We start from the raw sequence: 26,202 nt of genomic DNA on the forward strand, positions 1-26,202 counted from the left end.
ATCCATCTCATGCATAGGCTAAGTCAGGCTATGCCCAGTTGCCCATGTGACGCTATCATATAACCAAGAAATGGCATTATAAGCCACAATACAATCATCATATACTGAAACACTGCCAGTGTATGTGGACAGAATGCCACTCTATTCCCCAAAACTTCCCACATAAACCCCATAAGCGGAGGGATTTACAGATCATGAAGGAATGCTAAATCAATGTTGCCAGTTTTCATGAAACCAAGTGCAGGAACTTGAATAGAGACCGATTGACACTTATGCAGGTGTGAACATTCTACAATTTTTCATATTTCATGACGAAAGAAGGACAGAATGTGGATCCTTTTGTGGACTGCTACCAGGTGTCTTTTATAGTAGACCAACTTTCAAATAACAATTACAGTCTGTTAGGTAGCATAGTATGGTGACAAGCAACTAGTTTTCACAGAGGGACTGGTGTAAAGTTCTTGACTAGTCACATGTATTTTGATATGTTGAGTGCATTCCATGGCATGCTTACATTCAGGCAATTACTTCTTAAGCCTCTAATGTTTCTTCACTTCTTTTCTGACTGGTATTTTTTCACAATCTTTGCAATTCACAGCATTTGTATGCACTTATGTTCAAATAAAGTGTGCAAAAGTCATTCACACATATAACATGGTACTTTTAATATCTGGAATTAGTGTGGATGGAAGTTTAATGTTTCAAAGCATACATCTATATGAAACAATTATACAGTATTTCAACACTGGCACATGTACAACATTAAGGAAACTGACTGGATTCTGGTTATTTTGCTGTGGGAAGTACAGCAAGGATGAACCCTAATAAACATGTAGTATCATGGGTATTTTCATCCACCTTAAACATAGTTCCAAACCCTTCAGATCCATGAAAACGTCTTTATGGTAGAGGAATTTTATATGATTCAAACTTGCAACCAGAGGCTGAGCACCTTGTTATTATTCTGGGGAAGTTTTTCCTGCCATGTTGGATCCTGCCTGCCTCGGGCCCTGCTTCTCCCTCGACCTCCTCATTGAGTCCCCCACTGGTCCCGTCTGAAAAAATTCATCAAAACAACACCCAAGTCCTCAGACTGTCTAGTCTGCGGGCCAGAATTTACCCTAGTGTTGTTTGATGTGGAAGGCTGGTCCCCAGCGACCTCCTCCTCACTACTGGTGTTGTCGAAAGTCTGGTTCTGGCTGGGGTCTACATTTCCTGTAGAATCTGCCAGTCTTTTTCTGATTTTTATTTTGTATGAAGCCCATCTCTACCTGGTATTACTTGTTCTAAACATGTGGAAATGCCCACCCATGAAAAACCTGTCCAAGTTTCCTTTGAGACCCCTGTTTTTCTGGTTTACAATATAGGTTTTTTACTCAGAAAGGTCACTCTGAATACTTGTCAGTTTATGAAATACAGTGAATTCCTGTCCTTTCCTCTTGCGTTGGCGCACAAATTACTGCCTAGCACCAACATAGGAAGGACTGTTTTTATGCAGAAAGGTTCATCTTCCTGTACAACAAATGTTCCTCTATCTATGTGAGCTTCAGAATGCAGCATACATGGAAAGAGGATAAAACAAGGAGAAATTAAACTATTTCTCCTCCTTACGCCTCTGCTGGTGAGGCATACGTTTTTGGCACTGTCCCAGGTTTATGTGATTTTGCCAATAAGGGGCAGCATCAAAATCCATGGGTAATGCATGGGAACTCCCACGCAATGCCTATGGAACACCTCCTTGATGCACAGTAAGGCAATGCAGTGACTTGTGCTGCGTTATCTTACTCCATATCAATGAGGCTATGCAAAGTCATGCAGCGTGACTTTGCGCTGCTTCATATGTATGGATGAGACATTTGCGCTGCTGTAGCATCAAAAAGTGATGCCGTGGTGGTGCAAGCCTCTAATAAATAAGTTCCAAAATATTCTGTGTATTTTTTAGCTCTTTCACCATCAAGTACCTACATATAAAATAATGTGCAGCGTAAATGAAAAATAAATTTAAAAAGTTGTTACTCAGTGGGAATTGCACTGTAGTACATTGTGAAACCTCTATTAGTTAATTCACTGCAAAGGTCTGTGTGTAACAAGGGAGCCACAAAATTAAATTGTGGTCGGTGCAGTGGAGAATAGTGACTAGCCTGTGACAGAAAGCACTGTGAATATGTAAGTCAATATTTTATACTCGCATTTTATTACACACAGTATACGATAGAATGATGCAAAATGTGTAAATAGCTTTATGATAAAATGCTGCTCCCAAAATTTAGATCTTAGTAATACCAGGGCCTATGTAATGCAATTTTCTTTTTCTACATAACTGTCCCTTCAACACCTCCTTAGGAGTACTAAGGGATGTGTAACTACAGTTAGGATTAATTGCAAGTACTTGACGGCCCAGTTGTTAACTCTTGGCACCACCACTCAAAAAAAACCAAAATCTTTGTCATCACAAAGGTCGCAGTGATTCACGGGGTCCCAAGCACCCTTGGCACTTGCAGATTAACTAATAGGGCACATTTGCAATTCTTTCAGGCGACCAGTCACCCTGGCACGAAACCTTTATACAGAACAGGAGACTCAGATGAAGCATTTTAAAAAGTGAAATTAGCCGTCCCGGTAAGCCTGTCATTTTCCAAAATGAAAACAAGGCACAAGTGAAGCAGGGGAATGGGAGACACCCTTCCCAGGACTCCACGGCCCCCCTGGGGGTCATGCCCCACAGTTTGAAGACCTCTGCTCTAAGAGGACCCAAAGGGGTGCTGAGATGTGTGCTATACACAAATACAATTAGATAGTTAAACACACACACAACATTCTTCTGAACTTGTTCAGGTGTTGGTTCCTTCCTATAAAAAGGAAAGCTGCTGATGATGATAAAATGAGCAAACCGGTGTGAACCTGCCGATTGCTCTTGATGGTTGCTTACGTGAGGTGCGTCCTATTCTCCTTTTTTTGTCAACTTTTTTTAATTGAAATTTTCAATGCGCACCACAGTATAATGCAATATATCCAACTTCCTGTTGCTCAAAGTATTAGATCTAAGGATAACTCAGTTTGCCTCTCTCTGAGGAAGTGATCTGGACCACAATCATAAGTAAATGAAGACACCATTGCACAGCCTCAGAACAGAATTACAATCAGCTAGGTGTAGTGGTAATGTTCAGTAGCAGGTAAGTGAAACTCCCTCTGACAGTTTTCGAATGTGAGAATATCCCAGTTGTGGAAAAGATCTGAAATCGTAAGGCATCCCACCTCCCACCATGCATCGAAGGGGCCCAGTTTCTGTGCATGTGGGAATACAGGAGTGTAGTGGGTGGGTGTGTACGAGGACGGGAAGGTGGTCAAAGTAGAGGTCCTATTGACATCATCCCAGACCTTTAGCGCCGTTTTCGTAGGGGTGCTCAGGTAGATATTAGGTGGGTGCTCCGCTTTGGGTTTCCACAATAGATCCAAGGTACAACTCTCTGCCACGGCCCTGTCCGTGTGTAGACACTCTGTAATCACCAGCACCTGGGCGGCCTTGTAATATAGATGCATGTCTGGTAAAGCCAGACTCCCCCCAATTTTTTGGGAGACAAAGTTGTCTATAAGGGAGTTGTGCCCTGCAGCTCTGCCATATAAAGCAGATGATCATAGACTTTGATGTAGCTAAGAATCTTCAATCCAGCTTGATCGGGAGACCTTGAAAAAGTACAAGAGTCTGGTTAAGGCCATCATTTTATCCGCCTGGATGCGGTCTATCCATGAGAGGGACAGGGGAGTCCACCCTCGGAGGTCTGCCTTCAACTGTTGGACAAGAGGGGGTAGTTAGCCCTGAATATATCCTGGAGTTTAGGAGTGATGTATTTTTGGGCCCATTGGAAAGGGGTGGAGGCAACCAGGGATTCCATCTTCCTTTCTAGCAGTGTGAAGTTTAGCAAATACGATTTTGTTAAGTTGGTCCGAAGTCCTGCCACTCGCTCAAAATGTTCCAGCTCTACCAGAACTGCCTCCAGGGATGACTCAGGAGCACCTACTAAAAAACAGCATGTCATCTGCGAACAGGGACATTTTGTGCTCATCTGTCATGAACTGGATGCCCTGAATGGTGGGTGTCATTCTTATATTCATTGCTAGATGTTTAGGGCAAATAGCAATGGCGAGAGAGGACACCTCTGTCGCGTCTCTTTTTTTGGTGTAACCAAGTCGGAACCCAACCCATTAGCCAAGACCAGGGAACTAGAGCAGACATAGTTAGCACTAATCATGGCAATACACCAACATGGTTAGCACTAACTCCATATCCTTCCAGGGTACAGAATAGGTAGGGCCAGTCCACGCAGTCGAAAGCTTTCTCGGCATCTAGAGCCAGCAAGACAGCTGGAAGCGATTTTGCCATCTTGACCAGGTGAAAGACCCTCCACAAATTATCATGTGTTTGTCAGCCTTGGATAAAACCAGACTGGTCCGAGCTTATCAGGTCTAGAATGAGGATTTCTAGTCTGCTGGCTAGGATTTTTGTATACATTTTGGCATCTAGATTGAGGAGCACTATTGGGTGATACAAGATGCATAAGTGAAGATCTTTCCTTGGCTTGGGTAGCACCAAGATAAGGGCCTCCCCACAGAAGTAGTTACCATCCCTGAGTCCACAATCGAGTTTTAGAGGCTCAGCATTTGCGGGGTCAGTTCTGCCCCAAAGGTTTTGTAAAAGTGAGACGTAAGCCCATCAGGCCCTGGTGATTCATGTGGCTTGAGACTTGCTATGGCCCTGATGATCTCCTCTCTGTCTATTGGCTCCTCTAATAGTGCATTTTGTACTGCCGACACCTTTGGAGGTTCCACTTCCTCCAGGTATTGAGTTTGCTCTGCCTCCTTGTAGCTATTTGGCTTATAGAGAGCTTTGTAAAGGTGGCCAGAGGCCTTGGCCTTTTCTATTTCTGTAGATGCCCTCCCCACTAGTAGTTCAATGTCTCCTATGTATTCTCATTCCTTCTTGAGCTGCAATTGTTTTGCTAGGTGTGAGCCCACCTTGTTTCCCTTCTCGTATGTTGTGCATTTTAATCATAGAAGGGTAAGTTTAGTCCTATTAATATGAATAATGTTCTGTTTGTTCCTTAGTGCCGTCACTTTCACTGTACATTCAGGATAGGGTGTCTCTTGTGGGCCCATTCTGCCTCTAGCAGTTCAGCTTCCAATGTTATACTTTATCGGTTCCTTTGCTTGTTTAGTGCTGCGTGGAGGGAAACGCACCTGCCATGGATTGTTGCTTTGAAGGCATCCCAGTTGGTAGCCGGGGTGGTGTCTTTGGGTTTGTTCATAAGGAAATAATCCTTGATAGATATTTGCAGATCATCGCGCTGGATATGGTCTCTTGCCAGCGCTGCAGGGACAACCCACCATCTGTGTTTTGGGGGTGCAGCATCCCTGGCTAGGGTCAGTTTAAACGGCGTGTGGTCAGATATAGTGATCGGGTGAAAAGATGTAGCCTGTAACGCTGAAACTAGGGTCTAGCCCAAGAAGATGTGGTCAATTCTGGAATATGACTTATGTGTGTGAGAGAAAAATGTGTAGTCCCTAGTAGTGGGGCAGAGCTTGTGCCAGGCATCCACCAAACCCGAGGAGGCTAATTTCCTTTCCAGAGCCTTAGAGAAGTTACTTGAGATTGCGCTCTGTGTTTGCATGCTGTCTAGGTCAGAGTCTCATGTGAGGTTAAAGTCACCTCAACTCAAAAAAAGAATTCTTCAGAGCGGAACTGGGGAACGCTCAGAACAGGCCCAGCAGACTCTTCGAACTGGTCAAACACCAATCTAACAAATTGGCCAAAACATCAAAAGAAATCCCCAAGCCTCTAATTTCATCCGAGGAATTCTCCTTGTTTTTTGCGGACAAAATTAAAAGCTTGGGTAACAAACTTAGTTTCGCCCCATTCTCTCTAGCCCTCCCTGACCTGCCTCCCACACCCATGCTGCCCCAAAAGGCTTCACCCAAGAACCAAGCACAGTGGACCAACTTCACACTCTACAACAAGGACTCTGTTTCCAAAATCCTATCTACCTTAAAGCCGAACAACCACTCCCCTCTAAATGCCTAGCTGCCGACGCCCAATCCATTATCCCTAGCTGGACTAAGATAATTAATGCCTCCCTCCGGCAGGGATCAATTCCTGACTCCCTGAAAGTGGGCCAAGTCCTCCCCATTTTGAAAAAGCCATCTCTGGATCCAGCCTCACCTAACAATTTCAGACCTTTTTCTAACATCCCTCTCTTAGCCAAAGTGCTGGAGAAATGTGTGCAGCTGCAGCTTAGTCGTCACATCAATAACTTCCACCTACTCGATGACTGCCAATCTGGATTCAGGCCAGGACACAGCACTGAAACCGCCATGCTCCACATCGTCGATGATGCCCTCCAAGCCCTTGACCAAGGCAAAACCTGTCTCCTAATCCTCCTAGACCTATCCTCTGCCTTCGACACGGTCAACCATGGGAAACTTCTCGAACGTCTAAAACTTAGGATGGGACTAGATGGTACTGTCCTTGAATGGTTTAGCTCCTTCCTCCAAAACCGATCTCAAAGTTTCCTAATCAACGGCATCTTGTCCGCTCCCTCTTCGGTCACAGTAACAGTCCCTCAAGGCTCAACGCTGTCCCCCACCCTCTTCAACCTTTATCTAGAAACACTTGCCAAAGTCCTCCGCACAGCAAATATCTCCGTCCATATGTACACTGATGACACGCAGATCTACATCAAAATATCATCTCTCAAGAAGGTTCTCTCCCTGAATGAGGCCCTGAAGCAGACCGTCCAATGGCTCGCCTCCAATCAACTCAAACTCAACGGAATTTCTTCTCATTTCTCCTCCTAAAACCGACCCTGAAACTCAGACTTGGATTAAGGCCATCAAAGCCTTAAACTGTCCACCAACCATTGTGAACGCGGCCAAATCACTGGGAATAACCTTGGACTGCAACTTGAACATGCGAAACCACATCAGCTCGATGGCCAAATCTGCCAGATTCCACCTGAGCTATCTGTGGAAACTGAAACCCTTCCTGGACGCTCCCGACCTAAAAATGGCAGTCCATTTACTAGTCATTTCCAGCCTGGAATATGGCTGCTCCACCCTCTCTGGCTTACCCAAGATCTCGCTAGAACCTTTAAAAGCCTGCCTCAATGTGGCCGCCAGACTACTCACCGGCACAAGGAAATTTGATCACATTTCCCCACACTTGAAAATGCTGAACTGGCTTCCTCTCGAAGCTAGAATACAGCTTAAACATCACGCACAAGGCCTTATACTCGAACTCCCCTGCATACCTGTCACAGAAACTTGTGTTATCGGGCGGAATCAGAAACTCACGGTCCGCCAGAGACCTCCTGCTCCAGCCTGCACGCTTTCGGAAAAAAAACGTATAATTGGGCGTTCACTGGAGCTGCGCCAAGAATATGGAACTCCCTCCCTTCCCCATCAGAGGAATCCCCTCTGTTGCACATTTCAAAAAGGAGGCCACATCCTTCCTCATGAGTAAATTCCTCATCTAAACCCTGTCCCATAACCCCACAGAGAGTATTGCCTCCTTCCGTCGACCTTTCGCCCCACCGTGAAACCTGGGGCCTACCTTCAGCAACTATAATGGTAACCATACTTGTATCCTTCCTCCCTCCCATTGTCCTATGCTATTGTAAAGCTAACTGTACCTTGTGTTCCTTGCATCCCCTTGTACTCCTGTGATTCCCTACCTATTGTACAACTCCTTGACTATATAAAGCGCTCTGATACCCTAACGGGTCAAGTTTGCGCTTTATAAAACACAAAAATAAAATAAAATAAACGATCTCCCCCGCGGCAAACCCCCCAGCATCGATAGGGCAGAGCTCATGAATGTGGCTTGTTTAGAGTTAGGTGCGTAGAAGGAAGAATAGGTACATAAGCGGTCATATCTCCCACATTTGACCAAAACTATCTTTCCCTCTCTGTCCATTTTGCTGCCCTTCTGTTGGAATTTCAGGGAGTTGTGAAAGAAGATAGCCACCCCGTTGTGTTTAGTCAAAGCTGAGGATCTATATAAAATGGGGTAAGTCCTGTGTTGCAGCCGGTGTTCTTCTCACCTTTTCATATGTGTTTCTTGCAGGGCTACCACATCCTGTCTCTGGTCTAAAAGGTATTGTCACAATTTCTGTTGTTTGGCTGTTGAATTAAGCCCCTTGGTATTCCACGTGAGTACTGTGATAACCATAGCTACCTAAGACATGGCATGTATGACTTTGCGCCAGAGGAGCACCACTCCCTTGTCTAGACCCCTCCACCTCCCTCCCCTCCCCCAGTTATTTTGCCATTGGATCCCCTCCCTCCTAACCATGTATGCCTTGTATGGAAATGTTGGTGTCCGTGTACCTAGAACCAAAACAACAAAAAAACACCTGAATCAAAACATTTAGGGCCAACATACCCCTAGAAAAGTTTTCACATTACAAAAACACATTGTTGTAAATATATTGGTCCAAACCCATAAGTAGTGAGCCAGACGGAATCTGAATGAGTTACTGTCTAGTGTTTAATATCGGAAATCATTAGGGACCAGCCCTCCACCCTGTCCAGCACAGATCACCAGCTTTGCTGTTCAGTGAAGTGTCACAGTCTGGATGCAGGTCAACTCAGTTTCTCCATACTTGACCTTACGTTCTCCCAGCCACCCCGTGTCCAAGAAAGACTGCCAGGAGCACCTCTTTAGATCCTGTTCAACTGTTCCCCTGGCTGCACAGATAACATACCACTTCTCTGTATCTCGGCTTATTTCTTCTTTTGCCTCCTTGGATTGTTCTGCATCAGCCACCACTCCCCTCCACCATCGTCTGCTGTCTTCTCTCCTGGGCCATTCGGGGCACTCTCATTGGGCGAATCGTTGGCGTACAGCAGACCCAACACCCCTGCCGCTTCCTCATACGTGGTGACATGGTCGTATTTATTCTGGAAGAAGAAGAGGAACCCAAAAGGGTATGTCCAGCGATAACTTACATTGTCTCACCTCAGCTTCTCCGTAACTGGTCGGAAATGTTGTCTGCATGCCTGTGTCATGGGGAGCCACATCCTGGAACAGGGAGCACACAAACCCCTGGAAGGAGACTTACTTTCTTGATCTTGCCACTAGAAGAATCACCTCCCTCATCTCGAAGGAATGAAGCTTGTTAGAACATCTCTTGGTCATCTGCCTCCTCCCGGGGATGGTGGTCCCACCCTGTGGACCCTGTCTACTTTTAGCTTCATGTCCCTTGGGCCAAGTAGCTCTGCAAACAAGCCACTGATGAATGCATCTATCTCTGGGCCCTCCGCTCCTTCTTCCAGGTTGTGTAGTCTAATATTATTCCTCTGGGATCTGTTCTCAAGATCTTTGCACCTCAGGATGCTGGCCTCGAGTTGCTTGTGGAACATTTTTGCTGAGTCCTCCACCTGTGCCATTCTATGATTCAGCTCCTACAACTTAGATTTGATGTCCAATGTACCTGTGTTCACCGAGTTGACATCCTGCTCCAAGGATGTTAGCCTGCTCTGGATATCCAAAAGGAGAACTTCTAGAGAGCCTTTCAGATCTGCCATAAGCTCTTCCCTCAACTCCCTCTTAAAATCTCTCAGTGAGGATAGAAGGTCATCTTTGGTGAGCGCTGTAAGGAAGTTTTAGACGCAGGTAAGATAAGTTAATATCTTTATTCAGAGTCAACAGGATATCAAGTGTGTTCCGACCTGGAAGCTCACATCCTCCAACTGTTCCCTACAGAATACTCCTATGACAACGTTCCATCCATTTTCTCGACGCACCGGAGTTCCATCCATCGAAGAAAGGGAAGATAACCCAACACATCTTTCCCCTTAACAATAAAATTTACAAAAGGAAAATAAAAATAATTATGTACATAAATTAAGGATTAATTATCATTGTGGATAAAACACAAGAATTAACGCAAAACATAATCCTGCAACTTAGAAGGTAACTTAATAATTCTAGAAGAATAAGAACGAACAATGGAATTGGTATCATAATTAACATTCTTGTTGGTTTGAACATTCAAACCCATTGGTGACATAGAATTAGTATCGTTCTTAACATTCTTGTTGGGTTGAACGCTCACTCCCATTCTCTGCACAGCAATCTTCCCTTTGTTCCACCACTTGCCATCATTCAATTTGACAGCACCTTTATCAACCTTAAACACCTTCTTCGAGTAGAAAATGTGATTCTCCTTTGGGTAAAATCCTGGAACATTTCACCCTCACCATAACCCCCACATAAACATTCAACTGCTTGGGAATAGGATCAGACTGTGTTTGATGATACTTTTTTTGTGCTTCAACACGCTTCTTACCAACCTCATCAATTTTATCCCTAGGCAAAACAAATCTTTACTCGTCCATCCATCTTCTTAAAAGTTTAGAGGTGGGTATGCAACCTCTTCATAAAACAAAAGGAGACACGTTAGTATCAGAACTGGCAGTGGTGCGAATTGCCCACAAGAGTTTCTCAATTTCTGCTTTGCAATTCAATCCACTAGCTTTAGCTAATTGCATATTCTGTTTGATGACCCTATTAAAGCGTTCCACCAGACCATTGCTCCTTGGGTGATAAAGGGAAGTCTTAACATGTCTAATGCCAACAGAATGTAGAAAATTTACAAATTGAATTGAAACAAACTGAGGACCATTATCAGAGAGAAGTTCTTCAGGAGCGCCCTCTCTGGCAAAGAGTGATTGAAGAAATGTAATGACAGAAGTTGAATCCACACTTCTTACCCACTTAATTTCAGGCCAATGACTGTGAAAATCCATGAGAACACTACCATACTCAGGTAAATAGGCAGATAAATACAAAGGGCCTATAATATCAATGCAACTTTAATTCAAGGTTTATCAGGGACTTCTATAGCTTCAATAGGAGAAGGACATATTACTTGTGACTTATCACTAATGGCACATTCCATGCAATCCCTGCCAAAATGTTCTACCTGTTTGTCTAAGGCTGGCCACCAAAAATGTTCTCTTACTCTCCTTTTCATGGCACGCATACCTAAGTGATCCTCATGTGCTAACACCAGAAACTTGTTTCTCATAGCTTCTGGGACAACTAATAATGATGATCTATACAAGACCATGTACTGTAGATAACTCATCAAACATGTTCGTATTTGTGTGCACAATTATGTTTATTTATATTGTGAGACCATCCTTGACATAAAAATGTTGATATTTCTTTAAATTTCTTATCAGATTCAGAAGCTTCTCTCCACTCTCTCTCCGAAATGACATCTTCAGATTGGTCAACAACACAACATACTAAGTCTAAATCATTGAAAATATCCCTCACTTCAACAGATTGATTGTTGTCAACAGGTAATCTAGATAAACAATCAGCAAGAAGATTATTTTTGCCAGGTACATATTCAATACTAAAGTTGTGTTTCATTAGCCTGAACTGCCATCTAGCAATTCTAGGTGTGGCTTTGCCTCCCCCTCTTGTAGTGAATAAATCAATGAATGGTTTGTTAGCGACACATACTATGAAATTGGAACCATACAGGTAATATTTGAAATGAGTAATGCCGCACCAGCATGCAAGAGCTTCACGCTTGATTACAGAATAGGAGGGTTCAACTCCTTGTAAACTTCTTTATGCAAATGCGATCACTTCTTCTTTGCCATCCCTATTTTGCAAAAGAACAGCACCTAAACCCTAGCATCTGTCATAATTATAATCTTATCACACGGATCAAGTGCTTTAAGTGGAATGGCATGGGCTACTTCATGTTTAATTGAATCAAATTCCTTAGTACACTTTTCATTCCAAGAACAACAAACGTTCTTCTTCAGAAAATATCTAATGTTGTAGGTTTTTGGTGCACAATTAGGAATAAACCTGGCATAAAATATTATGAGACCCATAAAAGACCTTAATTGATCCTTGTCATTAGGAACTTTGAAATTTTCAATGGCTTTAACCAAAATCTGTTTAGGTTGTACGCCATCAGCGGATAACCTATACCCTAAGTAGTCCAAAGTAGTGCAATTAAGTCTACACTTATCAATGCCAATGCCCTTTAGTTTTAATACAGACAAAACTTGGCTCAATCTGGCATTGTGTTCACATTGATCCACGCCAAACACAAACACATCATCCTGAAATGCCATAACACCATGCATATCTTTGAACATACTTTCAAACACTATCTGAAAAACTGCAGACGCAGAGGCCAAACCAAAGACACATGCGTTTAAATTGAAAAAGACCTTCAGGAGTGATGAAAGCAGTTAGGTGTCTAGATTCAATGTGTAATTCAAGTTGATGATATGCAGATGACATATCTAACTAACTAAAGACCTTGGCACCCTTAAGTGTAGAAGTCATCTGCGTGATGTTAGAAAGAGGGTACTGATCAATCCATATTTTTTTTTGTTCAGATCACGTAAATCCACACACATATGTAAATTACCATTAGCTTTTTTAGCTAAAACTATCTGGGAAACCCAATCCGATGATTCAATGGGTTCTATTACATTGCTGGAACATAACCTTGGTAATTCATTCTTCAAATCAGATTGTAAAGCTAGAGGCACTCTCCTAACCTTGTGTACCATAGGTTGAGCACTATTAGTCAATGCAATCATATGTTTGAACCCCTTGAAAAGACCCACCTCTTTTCTGAACACTTCTGGATAGAAAACATCCCAAAAAGTTTGTTGAATGGTTTGGACTTGGAAAAAATCTTTCTTCAACATCACCTGTTATTTGCTATTGGTGGTCTCCCCACCCTAGAAGACACGCCTCATCTTTCGCTACATATACTATATCTTTAGATTTACTATCTCTAAATTCAAAGTCAACATTAAATTCACCAACAACATCAATGATCTTTCCACCATAGCCAATGGGATGTACACAAGACTGATTAAGAGTTTGCTTAGGAAAGGATTGTTTCCAAATAGATTCACTTATTAGGTGTAAGAAGACCCTGAATCAGCCAATATTTGTACACTATTACCATTAAAAATTCTATTACACAAAGTCTTTTCAATGCTTGAGGATTAACACCCCAAACATCGTGATTGGAATTCATGATGGTGAAAATGTCATCGCCTTCACTGGGTGATATGTTTCCTTCCATTACAGTTTCAACATTGTGAACCTTTTTGGATGTGGTATTCCTTTTAGCCTTGCAAACAGCGGAAACATTTCCTTTCTTGGAGCACTTGACTCATATTTTATCAATGGCTGGAGACAATAAAGAATTAGCTAGATGATTGGTACTACCACATCTATAACACATAAGTATCTTGCTTGGTGCATTGTCACTGTTCTTTTTATCTGGTTTGGGATTTTCATGAGACCTTTTGTATTTAGATTTAACTGCACATACTGTCTGGCTATTGGTATCTGTTAAAGTAATTTGATCCATGTATGAAGAAGTGCTTTCAATTCTTGTAGCAATGTTCAAGGCTTTTTGTAAAGTTAGATCAGGTTTGGATAAAAGTGCCTCTTGAACTTTTTTGTTATTAGTCTTTTCAACTAACTGATCTTTGATCATTTCCTCTTTGAAGTCTTTATATTCACAAGAAGAAGAAAGAATACGTAAAGCGCCAACATATGTGGATGCTTATTCACCTTGTAATTGTACTCTTTTATAGAACTTGTGTCTTTCCAAAGTTATATTTTTACAAGCTTTGAAACGAGTGTTTAGAGCTTTAATAGCAGTGGCATATTTGTCAATAGTGTTATCACCTTCTCCGCTGCCAACAATGACATTTTCTTTAGGAATGTGTTTTAATATGTTGCAACCTTCAGTACCTAAACAATGTCTAAAACAGCATATTTGTTTTTACAGGTAAAAGACTCCCCATCAAGAGCTTCAAGATAGGCTTCAAATCCTTCTCTCCATTTTTCCCAATCAATTTCTGGAGAAGCAGGATTGGGTAGGAAAAGCGCAGGTGGAGAAATACCTTGAAACATTTTTGTAGTCTTGTAAAATTAGAACAAAACAAAATGTCCCAAGAGAAATAGGATTAAAGCTGGTAAATAATTGTAAAAATCAAAACATTTTGAAATATGCTAAATTCTGTGAAGACAAATTTTAAAAGCTGTGCGCATCAGCGTGTGGATATAAGCAATGTGCTTAATTAAAGTAGCAATTTTTTGGAATGAAGTTGAATGAAGATTTGCAATCAGACTGTAGAGCTGTAGAATAAAAGTTGTAAGCAATGGAAAATGCCTGAAACTGTGTACATCAGCGCGTAAATATAGGCATTGCGCTTAAATAAAGTGGCACTAATTTGAAATGAAGCTTCACGTCGAAACGTGACAATCAAAATGCTGTGCCGTGTCAATGTAAAACGTGGTTGGCAATGGTTGGCAAAAATGAATGTATGAATGTATTGAAAATGGCCGCACGCTGCGTACTATGCGTGGGCGTAATGACGTTTGGTTGGCAAAGTTGCGCGGTTGGCAAACAATGGAGTAGCAGTTGTGGGTGCCAGGCAGCGATACAACAACGTTGAAGAGAGGCGTGCGCAAGTAAATTGCCGTATTGTCAAGTAATTGCTGCATCAACAATAAAAGAACAATAAGAGTACCTTCAGGATGGAGACCAAGGAAAAACCTGCCACCAGAGCCATTAAAGATTTCATGCAGGGCGGTGTACGATGAAACAGCAGCAAAGAACTTGAGGAGGACGGAGTCACCGGAGTCACAAAGCCGACAGCACTGCATGCGTGGAGGTCCTGTTGACTGGCAGCCCGTCACCAGTGTAAGGATGTCATGGACGCAGGTAAGATAAGTTAATATCTTTATTCAGAGTCAACAGGATATCAAGTGCGCTCTGACCTGGAAGCTCACATCCTCCAACTATTCCCCACAGAATACTCCTACGACAAGGTTCCTTCCATTCTCTCGACACACCAGAGTTCCATGCATTGAAGAAATGGAAGAGAAACCAACAAGCGCCATCCCTTCTGTTGACCTCCCTCCTTCAACACCCCCCTTGTCTCTGTAGGTGAGAAATAACTGGAGACTCTGTTCGTTTAGGCCTCTTTGGGTGGCATAAATACAATGGCGTTGGTGGGTGCTTCCCCCTGATTTCTAGTCGAGGCAGCAGTATGCTCAGATGTCTACTTGTGGGATCTCGCGGCACAACACTGGGTCTCCTGACTTGTGGGGTTGCTGAGGCTTGAGGGGCGCTTTTAATGTGACTTTGCACATTCACGTAATGTAGCACAGTCCGTACTCATCTATCACGCTGGTTCACTTCTCTATTTTACATCCCCCTGTGTGCCTCCATGTGGTGCCCCCCCCCGGGATGGGCAGGTGTCCCCATACCTCACCAATGGAAAGGGGCATTGCTGGGCCCCAGGGATTCCCTCCAGGTTCTGCTATACATATGAAGATGGTCCAGTGCGCTCCTCTGCGTGTTCCTTCACCTCTCATTGTGAGTCTAACACAGGAGGTGGTGTGCATCATCGAGTCCCCCGTTTGGGCCTTGTCAGCAACCCTCACATTGTGTGAAAGGGGATCATGTGGGTGTGGCAGGCAAGGGCCCAACCCAATCCCCCTGGGTGATTCAGGCCACCTCCTTCACTCTTCTTGGGACTCAACTCCCCACCGGGTTTAAGAGGGTGTTCTAGACTCCCCCTGCCGGTTGGGCATACTGGAAGTCGCTGTGGTGGCCAGCCGCCATGTAGGATACTGGCATGGTAAGAGCTGATCTAGCCTTGCGGAGCCTGCTGCCACATATGAGGCCTTAGCCTCCTTACCTTGCCACTTGTTTATTTTTCCAGCTGTTAACGGGTGACACTCACCAGACCCTTGTGCTTGACTCTCCTGGTGCCTAGTTGTTTTACAGGGCTGCCATTCTGAGGTCAAATGCGAGACACCTTGTGTTGCTGTAGATTCTGTCGTGCCCTTCACACACTCGGTGGTCCTCGATGCTCCCCAGGTGGCTAGTCGTCCCCCACGCTCCAGGTCCATATTGCACCTCAGCCCACCATCAGGGGTGAATGGCACAGTCCGCAGTTGCCGCACGGCTTCTCAAGCCTCCCGGGTTTCGCTGTGTTTCTGCCTCCTCCTCAATTCCCCCCACTACAATGACTGGATTTTGCAGTCGCCTTCCGTGCCCAGCTGCACCGATCCACGCCTGCCGCGTCGGTCCTCTCTTAGGTCAGCATCTGCTATATGGCTAGGCCTCCTCGCCAATTCACAGATACAGCGTCATTGGCTCTTCTCTTGTAGCTACACTGCCTCTCCTCCGGTGTCTTCACCAGCACTGACCACGGGGCATCATCTGCCAAGATAAGGTTTCCCTTTTTCTGTGTTATTTAGTGAATTTCTTGTGTGCTCGCTGGGAAGCCCCAGTGGATTAGGTCCCCTTTTAACATAGAACTTCTCTATCTTGCATTTGTTCCTTTGTCACTGGTCCTGTTTCTTAAAAATACCCACACACACACAAGGGGATGTTCTCAGACTGAATACTAGAGCAAGTCCCACCCTGTATATGGATTAGGGGGACCCCATTTGCAGAAAGTATAATGGTTGTGTGTGTATTACCAAGGGCTTTTTCATTGTGCTTGACAAGCTATTTCCTGACAATGCAGGCTACCCTTTTTCACATCACCAGACGTTTTGGTCATTCATAGATTTCTTCGCCATCTGTAAGTCTCGTTCTTCAGATGAATTATACACAGAAGTACATCCAGAATATGTCAGATCCCAGAACATTATTTTATTTTTATTAGGCCTTTGTCTAGGAAATGCTTGGCTTCGCTTTAGATCGTGAGTCATTCCCTTTTGAAGGAAACCAGTGTTGTCTAATTCTTTGAAAAGCAAATTAATTCTTTTTTTTATTACCTGGGCTCAACAACCATGTCTCAGCCTGAGATTCATACATGGACTTCATTAGAGACATGGTAACCAACAAAACAATAAAATTACAAATGGCTGGGGTAGCTAGCTATGTCATTAAAAAAAGGTTGGAAAAGGGAATACAGACCAAAGATCTGAATGATATAGAAAAGGTGCAATTTTATTGGGTCCAGGCCCTCGCCCATAACAAAAAGCAAGAATGTCTAGAGACTTAAAAGTAAAAACAAAAACTCTATAGAGAATGGCTTTTTAAAAAGGCAGTGGAAAGATTAATTGCTCGAGAAGAGGCATTATGTGATTTCTGTGACAAATGTTGTAAAGTGATGGCTAGAAAAAAAAGTCTAAGGAAAAAAAGAACAGCATGAAATAGTTTAAGGTAGATGGCAGGATCTACCAGGGAGATGAGGAACTCATACTGGCAATAGCAGTTTATTTCGTGGAGCTATATTCAAAGTCCTTCGAATGTAACTCAGACTTTTTTTTTTTTTTTTTTTTTTTTAAAGTGCAAAACATTTATTTAGCATTTCCAGGAGTACACAGCGTCTTACCAACAACCCGGAGGCCGGCCGCCATCAATGCATACAGAAATATAAATCATAGCAGATATGCATGAATGTGACAACATTCCAGGCCCCAGCATAATCAGAGTGGCAAATGCAGCGTCAGTACAGCGAAATCTATGAGTCTTGCATTTTTACAAGTTATACCTTAAACTAAACATGAACAGGAACATGTGCAATGTCCATCCGAACCCAAGCATGAGGGGGGGGGGGGGGCACAACAAATCCTGAGGGGTACGTGGGCAGCATAGCTACACAACTACAAGCCAAGTGCGAGGCGGGCCACAGTATCAGAGGTAGTAGGCCGCGCGAGACTTGGGGGAGGACGTTCTGATTGAAACGGGGTGACCAGGGAGCACAAAGAAGGAGGGGGGGTGGGGGGGGGCAGGAGCAACAAGCAGCGCACATATCATGCCAGATACATCAGACCAGGAGTGTCAATGTGAGATCAAGAAACAACAACCGCTCAATATCTCAATAACTCAACCTCAAGTGCCATCACCCTCTAGCGGGTTAGTTACCAAATAGCATTGTAACGGGGCCCAGATGTCAGTAGGCCTAGAAGTGGGCGGCAGTAGCTCAGAATATGTACTTAACTGCTCCTGGCAGTACACCATGTCACTCATCCAGTCCTTAAATTTTGGCGCCCTTCCTCTCCCCCATCTACAGGCCACCCTGCGTTTGGCCAGAAGCATAGCCAGCGCCACATATTTACGGTGAGCCGCCTGGAGAGGCGCAACATACCCCAGAAGGGCCACCAACGGGGATGGAGCAACCGTCATGTGTATCATTTTGGATAGTGCCGTAAACACTTGAGTCCAGTATAAGTTCACTTCAGCACACCCCCAGGCAAGGTGAAGGAAATCCGCCCCTGGAGCCCCACACCTGTCACATGTATCAGTAGGCCTAAGTTGGAACCTGTGGAGGCGCGCTGGAGTGTAATATAGCCTGTGTAGGAATTTATAATGAAGTATCCTATAACGGCTGTTAGAGGAGATGCGCTCGGTCTGTTGCAGGCAAAAATCCCATGGGGGGGGCGTGGCTAGCAGCCGAGCATGGCGGCCGCTTGAGAAGGGAGCTCCCTGAGGCAAATCGGCCTTTCATGTAATCCGGCACATTTATCCGACGCACCGCCCGCCTGAAGCGGCGGAACCAGCACCGGGACCCGAGCGGTAGCGCTAGGTCCGGCTCCGGAAGGCATCGGAGGCCGGAAACCGCAGTGTCAGATACCGGCGTCCCTGGGCCTATATCGGCGTGAGAGCACCGGCCTGGCGTGCTTGCTGCCCCCGACGGAGGTGCGCTTTGGCCGGCCTGACCTCGGACCCAACAGCCGCTCCCCTGGAGGTCAGCCTAAACAAGTAAGGAATGCCTTCCCGGGGCACCTGATGTGACGAGACTCACCAGGAGCAACCACCGGGGGCTACGTGACGGAGCTGCGACTTCTTGGGTGACCGGCGCTGGTGCGACTAACTGAAAACAAACTGCGCCAGAGTGAGACGCCATATTGACTGCGAGCGCCCGGAGAAAGACCCCGAGATCCTGGGAGGCCTAGAAACCCCCCCCCCCCCCCTTGCTGAGGCGGCGCACACTGAGGGCAGTAAATGAACCTGTCACTGGCGAGCTGACTGCGAGCATTATCAGCGACGCAAGCGGTGCCATCAGAGGCACATGCCGGGAGCGGTATAACGACTAACGCTCTGGTCGGGCCCCAGACTGCCTCCCATCACCCTCCCGGGACACAGTAGTGGCGCATTGCTGACACGGGGTACATACTCCGGTGCAAAGGGTTTGCTGCGGAGCCTGTCAACGCGGGACCCACCGTCTTATTAACTGCGCACCGATCCGACGGCATCTACCCCCCGCATTTGACCGGCCAGTGGACCCAGCCGGCGCCATACCTTTCACTAGCACTGAGAACTGATACAAGACTACTGCTGCAAAATAACAGCCTCATACACGTGTCCCCACTCACAGACAGGGCATCGTCGTCCACTTGACGGAATTGGACATAACCCCTAGACCCAGGCGTCGGGTACCCAGCGGTGCGCCCTGAGGTGGGCTACGCCTCCACTCATGGCGGGAAAAGGGAACAGGAGTACTTCGACGCAAGCCAAGCTGGGTAAGTTTGCCTATAGCCAACAGGGAAACTCCCACAATACTGGAAGGAGCTCCGCAGGCTCTCCTCCTGACTCGGACGGAACCAAGAGGGTGACACTGGAGGACATTATGAAGACGCTCTCCGAGGTAAAGACGACAGTGGGCTCCATCTCGTCCGAGGTTACGCTACTACGTGCAGACTTCCAAAAAATGACCGAAAGAGTCTCTCAAGTTGAAGTGGTGACAAAATCGTTGATGGAAGACACTTCGGAACTGCAGGTGGCAATGGAACGGATGGAAAAACTCACCAGGGTGCTGCAGGACAAGTTGGACGACCAAGAAGGGCGTTCCCGAAGGAACAACATACGCATTCTTGGCCTGCCGGAGACGGAGGGGAAGAAGAGAGCGATGGACCTGTACGTCGAGGACCTCATCAAGAATAAACTAAAACCTAAGGGACTATCTCACTTCTTCTCGGTCGAGAGGGCTCACAGGGTTCCTGGGGGGACACCCAAACCTGGGGCTGCGCCGCGACCGGTGTTGGCAAGACTTTTTAATTTCAGAGACCGAGATGCGATCCTACAGGCTGCGAGGGTTTCGCCCCCTGTCAAGCAACGTTGGCCTTTTTTCCGGACTACACAGCAGAAGTGGCCAGGCGCCGGAAATCCTTTACTGACGTCAAAAAAGTACTCCGAGACAAGGGTCTACCATACTCAATGTTATTCCCCGCTAAACTGAGGATTGTGGCGGACGGGAAGACCTGGTTTTTTGACAAGCCAGAAGTGGCACAAGACTGGATTGATGGCTGGAGGCAGGTAGAGACACATCGACGCCCGCACAGGGAACGGACAGACCATCGTAACAACGGGCATGCAGACGTACCGACCTGCCCTCCTGCGACTCAAGATGGCACTGCGGAGTTAGACTCTGATTTGGAACGGGACCCGCTTGGCTCCGGACAGCCGGCCCAGTTGGAGAGGCGGATTGTCTAAGAGTCCAAACGGGGCCATCATGTGGGTTCCTGGAGCTGGTGAAGCTGAGTAGGGTGGGCAATGGCCGATGCCTGTAGGGGACTCACCAACCCCACGAGCAAGTAAGGTGGTTAGGAATGGGGTAAAGCACTCTGCCAAGTTGGGGAAATGGGTAGGGATATGGACCATGGGGCAGGGGAGCAGGGAGGGGGGATGGAGAGGGAGTTCTAATGTTAATGTTACTGTTAATGGTCATCACTCATGTCCTGAGAAACGCACGCACACCGTCTGCCGACCACTTCAGATACTCACCCGCACAGCACCGTACCTGAGGGTGAGTAAGCAGCAGGTCACCTATGCACTGCTCATGCGAACCAATGTCACGTAGACCGAACACCTCACCAGACGAGGTCCCCCCTAGCACGACCATGATACCCCCCCTGCGCATGCTCACTTGGAACGTCAGAGGCCTAGGGGATAAAATTAAAAGGGGACTAGTACTACAGGCTATTAAACGACAGGGCCCGGACCTTGTGCTGCTCCAGGAGACACACCTGGCGGGGACAACCTGTAAAGCGCTAGATAGACGAGGATATGTGATGGCGGCGCATGCGGCGTTCACGACAGGCTCCAGGGGCACTGGCATCCTTATGAAAAAAACGTCGCCCTTTCTGTTGGGAGGCTGCAAGACGGATGATCAGGGTCGCTTTGCTGCGATACATGGCCAATGGGAGGGGAGGCCTCTTAATGTTGTCTCCGTGTACGTCCCCCCAGCACTCCACTCTACAGCATTGCCGGCACTTGGTAATTTCCTCCTGGACCTCCCGGAAGGTGACACATTCATAGGGGGGGACTTCAACGCGATAATCGATCCCGCGCTAGACACTTTTCCCGTAAGAGGGCACCCCAGGGGGCGTTCCACGCTTCCGGCCTTTCTGGAAGCAATGGGCATTCTAGACATATGGCGGCAACTACATCCGGGGGCGGCCCAGTACACATACTACTCCGCTACACATAATAGCCTTTCACGAATAGACTACTTCTTGTTTGTGGGGAGAGACATGGGCTCAATAGACAAGATGGAAATCCTGCCTAGAGGCATATCTGACCATTCGCCGGTCTCCCTATCACTAACCACCAGAGAGAAGAAGCGCGCTAGGATATATCCTGTCTACCCTAACTATTTGAAACTCCCCAAGATTAGGACACAACTCAAATTAGTGACAACGCAATATTTTCAGGAAAACACTGGGTCGGTCGCTTCGCCCTCAGTCCTGTGGGAAGCGTACAAAACGGTCCTCCGGGGTGCCGCGATAGCAACTATATCGGGACACAAGAAGGAATCCCGACGGGTGCTTACTGACCTGGAATTGGCACTCCATACTGCTAACACTGGGCACATGTCTAACCCCACTCCAGGCACCTTACATTTGCTACAATTGCGACAGCAACAATACCAGGCACATCTTAAATCAACAGAACAAGGCTACATGGCGGGTACAGCACATAGGGTGTATGATGTGGGTGACAAGGCAGGGAAGATGCTAGCGTGGCTGGATAGAAGAGGAGGGAGCACCAGAGGCATACAGAGGCTATACACACAAGACGGGCAACTACAGACACACCCTGAGCACATTGTACGCACCCTGGCACACCACTTCCAAAAGATATACAACCCGGAGCATGTCGTCACGGCGCAAGCAGCGGCGACCTCACTAGACAATATTATCATCCCCAGACTTCCGCACGAGGCGCAACTAGAGCTCGACCTTGACCTGTCAGAGGAAGAAATTCAATTGGCCATACAGGCATTGCAGTCCGGCAAGGCGCTAGGTCCCAACGGATTGCCTGTAGAATGGTACAAAACGATGGCCGCGGAACTAAGTAAACCGCTACTCCACATGTACACAGACAGTCTGCACAGGGGGGAACTGCCGCTCGACCAGCGCACGGCCACGATAGTGGCCATACCGAAACCAAACAAATCGCCTACCGACTGCACCTCATACCGCCCAATATCCTTGCTTAATGTGGAAGCCAAAATTCTGGCGAAACTACTGGCCAACCGTCTGACGCCACATCTGCATACACTGATACACCCGGACCAGTCGGGCTTTATGCCCCATAGGAGCACGGCACTGAATCTCAGGAGGGTCCATGGAGTGTTGGCGCGTGCACACCTTCTCTCCGAACAGGCTGTGATCCTCTCCCTTGATGCCAGAATGGCGTTCGATTTAGTAGAATGGGAATATCTGTTTGCAGTGCTTACGCGTATGGGCTTCGGCCCGAAATTTACGGCATGGGTTCGGCTACTATACACGTCACCAGTGGCGCAAGTAGCAGCAAATGGCCACATTTCACCGACATTCCTGTTGGGACGTGGAACGAGACAGGGGTGTCCGTTATCGCCCCTGCTCTTTGCCCTGGTGCTGGAACCCTTGGCAATCCTGATTAGAACTACGCCGCTGATTCGTGGCATCACGTGGGAGACTGGCTGGGAGGATAGAATCTCCCTGTATGCGGATGATATGCTCATATACATGATTGACCCGAGCAGTGGGATCCCTGCCCTGTTACATCTCTGCAATACACATGGGGAAATGTCAGGTTATACCATAAACTGGTCCAAATCGGTGGTATACGTCCTCAGGGGCCCGAGTCCGCAGTTACGTGAGGACTGCCCCCTGACATTGGCTACTACCTCCTTTAAGTACTTAGGTATTGTTATCACTAATAATGCCACTGACTTCTTTGACAAAAACTTACAGCCGCCAATGGATCGCCTGCGGGCAGATATCAGACACTGGGCAACCCTGCCATTGACCCTTCTTGGACGGGCTGCCTTATATAAGATGATGGCCCTCCCCAGATTCCTCTATGTGTTAGAAAATACCCCGTATGTAGTGACTCCGCGATACTTCCAGCGTATTGTAGCATTGGTTACCAGCCTACTATGGAACAACGGCCCGGCGCGAATAGCGCATGATAAATTGGTCAAAAGTTGGTACGAGGGTGGAATTGCTCTGCCGAACGTTCAGCTCTATTACTGGGCGGCCCAACTTAAAATTATCAATCAGTGGATCCACGCCCCGCGGGAGGACCCAGCCTACAAGGCGGACTGATCTCAGCTGGGTACGGACGGCATGCTTTCCGTCCTGTACAACACGTCACAGGTTAAGAACCTGGTAGGTCCAACGCAACATACGGCTACCCTGTGGCACATGGCACATACGGAACTGGGTTGGAAAGGGAAACTCACCAAAATGACACCGCTATGGGACACAAAATCATTAGGAAACCTCAGAACGTGCAAGGGATTCACCCAATGGGACCACATAGGGATCTCCACGATAGGGGACTTGTGGGACAAGGGCACGGTGATTGCATTCTCACAACTTCGACAGCAATACAATCTCCACCCCAATGAGACATTCAGATACATGCAGATACGTCACGCCCTGCTGCGAGCAATACCGGCCGACACTGAAGTACCAGAGTCCTCGCCATTAGAGGATAGACTATTGACAGACTTCATGTCACAGAGTGCCACTTCTCTCACATACAAAAAGCTGGTTAACAATCTGGAAGACCCCACACTGAAACTTAAGGAAAAATGGGTAGAAGAGATAGGGCAGATTGATGAGTCAGAGTGGAATGAAGCGCTTGCGTCACCGAAAGAGGTAGGCATTTCGGCGAAATTTAGATTGGTACAACTCAAAATCCTGCACCGCATTTATTACACTAGGACGCTTCTCCACAAGATTCATAGAGCACCACACCCCTTCTGTCTTCGAGGCTGTGGGGAGGAGGGGACGTTGTTTCATACGCTGTGGGACTGCCCAAAGATACAGGAGTTCTGGCGGCAAATTATGCGCACTATCTCCCAGACCCTCAAGATCTCTCTTGTACCCGAACCCCGTAAATGCTTGCTGAACATCTGGGACCCCAATGACCTAGGCAGGTATGGCCTGCTCTGGGCTACACTGGCCATGACAGTGGCCAAACGGGACATTGCGCAGAAATGGGGTGCTATGGAACTGCCTACACTGACTAGATGGACCAAAAACATAGACATGCTTATGGTAACGGAGAGGGCGGTGTATGTACTCAGGGCCTGCCCCCGCAAATGGAACAAGGTCTGGATGCCATGGAACATCTATAGAGGGGACATCTGTGACCCACTGCCGGAAGATGATGACATAGATTCAGAGGGGGAGGAAGATTGAAGCGATGATGGCTTAGTTGCTGGATTGCCTATACCAAAAACATGCTGTAATCCTCTGGAACGGTTGCAAACAACAAAAAATACAAGCAATGAGACTGATGAATGGTTCTGGATGTGTGCACAATGATGGGAATGTGATGACTAGAGTTGAGTTTCTGTTTTCTTTTGTTTCAATAACTATTCAGCTGAGTACCGCTTGTGGATTGAGGGCTATATAGTTGAACCTTGTGGAGAGTGAGGCGCTAACACTGGCCTCAAGACGATGTACACAGGTCCATTGTGATCGATCATATATGTGTTTCTTGAGCCTGCGCTGAACATATTTCACTATGGAAACTAATACTACTGCTCTACAAATATATGCCTGTACAACCTGCAAAATTACAACTTCTGCAAAATAATGTATGTATGACATATGCCTTCATGTTAATAAAGATTTTCAAAAAAAAAAAAAAAAAAAAAAAAAAGAAAAATCCCATTGGGTGTCTGTGAGAGCGAAGGCCAGGTCCTGTTCCCATTTACGCCTAGCGGGCAGATCATTATAGGTGATGTTAGTCCTAACAGATTTATACAGTGTGGACACCAGCTTAATAGGGTTATCAAGAAGCAACATGTTTTGCAGGGGAGGAAGTACTGAGGGCTCGCAAGGGAAGTCAGGCGTTATGGCTTGTAACCTGTGTCTGAGTCTGACATAGTAAAACACGTCAAGAGGTGTGGGTTGTATGCTCCCGTAAAACTGATCTCTAGTCCGGAAGACACCGTCCAGATACAGGTCCCCCCATGTACTGACGTTTAGTTTCCCAAGCAGTTTTTGAAAGCCAGCCTCTTGCAGGAGCGGCAGTTTCGGGTGATAGGCTAGCGGCAGCCGTGGGGCATAAAGAAAGTCCAGGTGAAGCATAGCACCAATGGAGTGCCACGCCGTCACCGTGCTGGACACCGTGGAAGGAGTCTTATCCCTACCCTCAACCCGGGAGTAGAGGGCACCTTCAATGGGGATCGGATGGGCCAACCAGTGTTCGGCCGCTAATTGCGGCATATACCTCTGCTGGCGTATCCAGAAGTATGCATAATGGGCCTGAGCAGCTCGGTAATAAAGCTCAAAGTCAGGTATCCCAAAACCCCCCTGGGAGAATGGTCTGACTAGAATATCCCACTTGAGCCTAGGTGTCTTGCCACCCCACACTAGGTGGAGCATTTCCGAACGCAGTAACCGAAAGAAATGGGATCCGGGGTGAAACGGAATGTTCATGAAGAGGTACAACAGCTGAGGGAGTATAACCATTTTAATCAATGAGGCACGACCCGCCATGGAGAGGGGGAGTGTGATCCATCTAGATATACTGTCACGCATCTTGTCCATTACAGTGCCATAATTGGCACGTATCAGCTCCTCTCTGCCTCTTTCCACATGTATGCCTAAGTATTTGAAATCTCCCGAACACCAAGCAAGAGGGAACTCCAGCTGAAACGGAT

Source organism: Lissotriton helveticus, chromosome 12 (assembly GCF_964261635.1).
Source record: "Lissotriton helveticus chromosome 12, aLisHel1.1, whole genome shotgun sequence".
Taxonomy (NCBI): domain Eukaryota; kingdom Metazoa; phylum Chordata; class Amphibia; order Caudata; family Salamandridae; genus Lissotriton; species Lissotriton helveticus.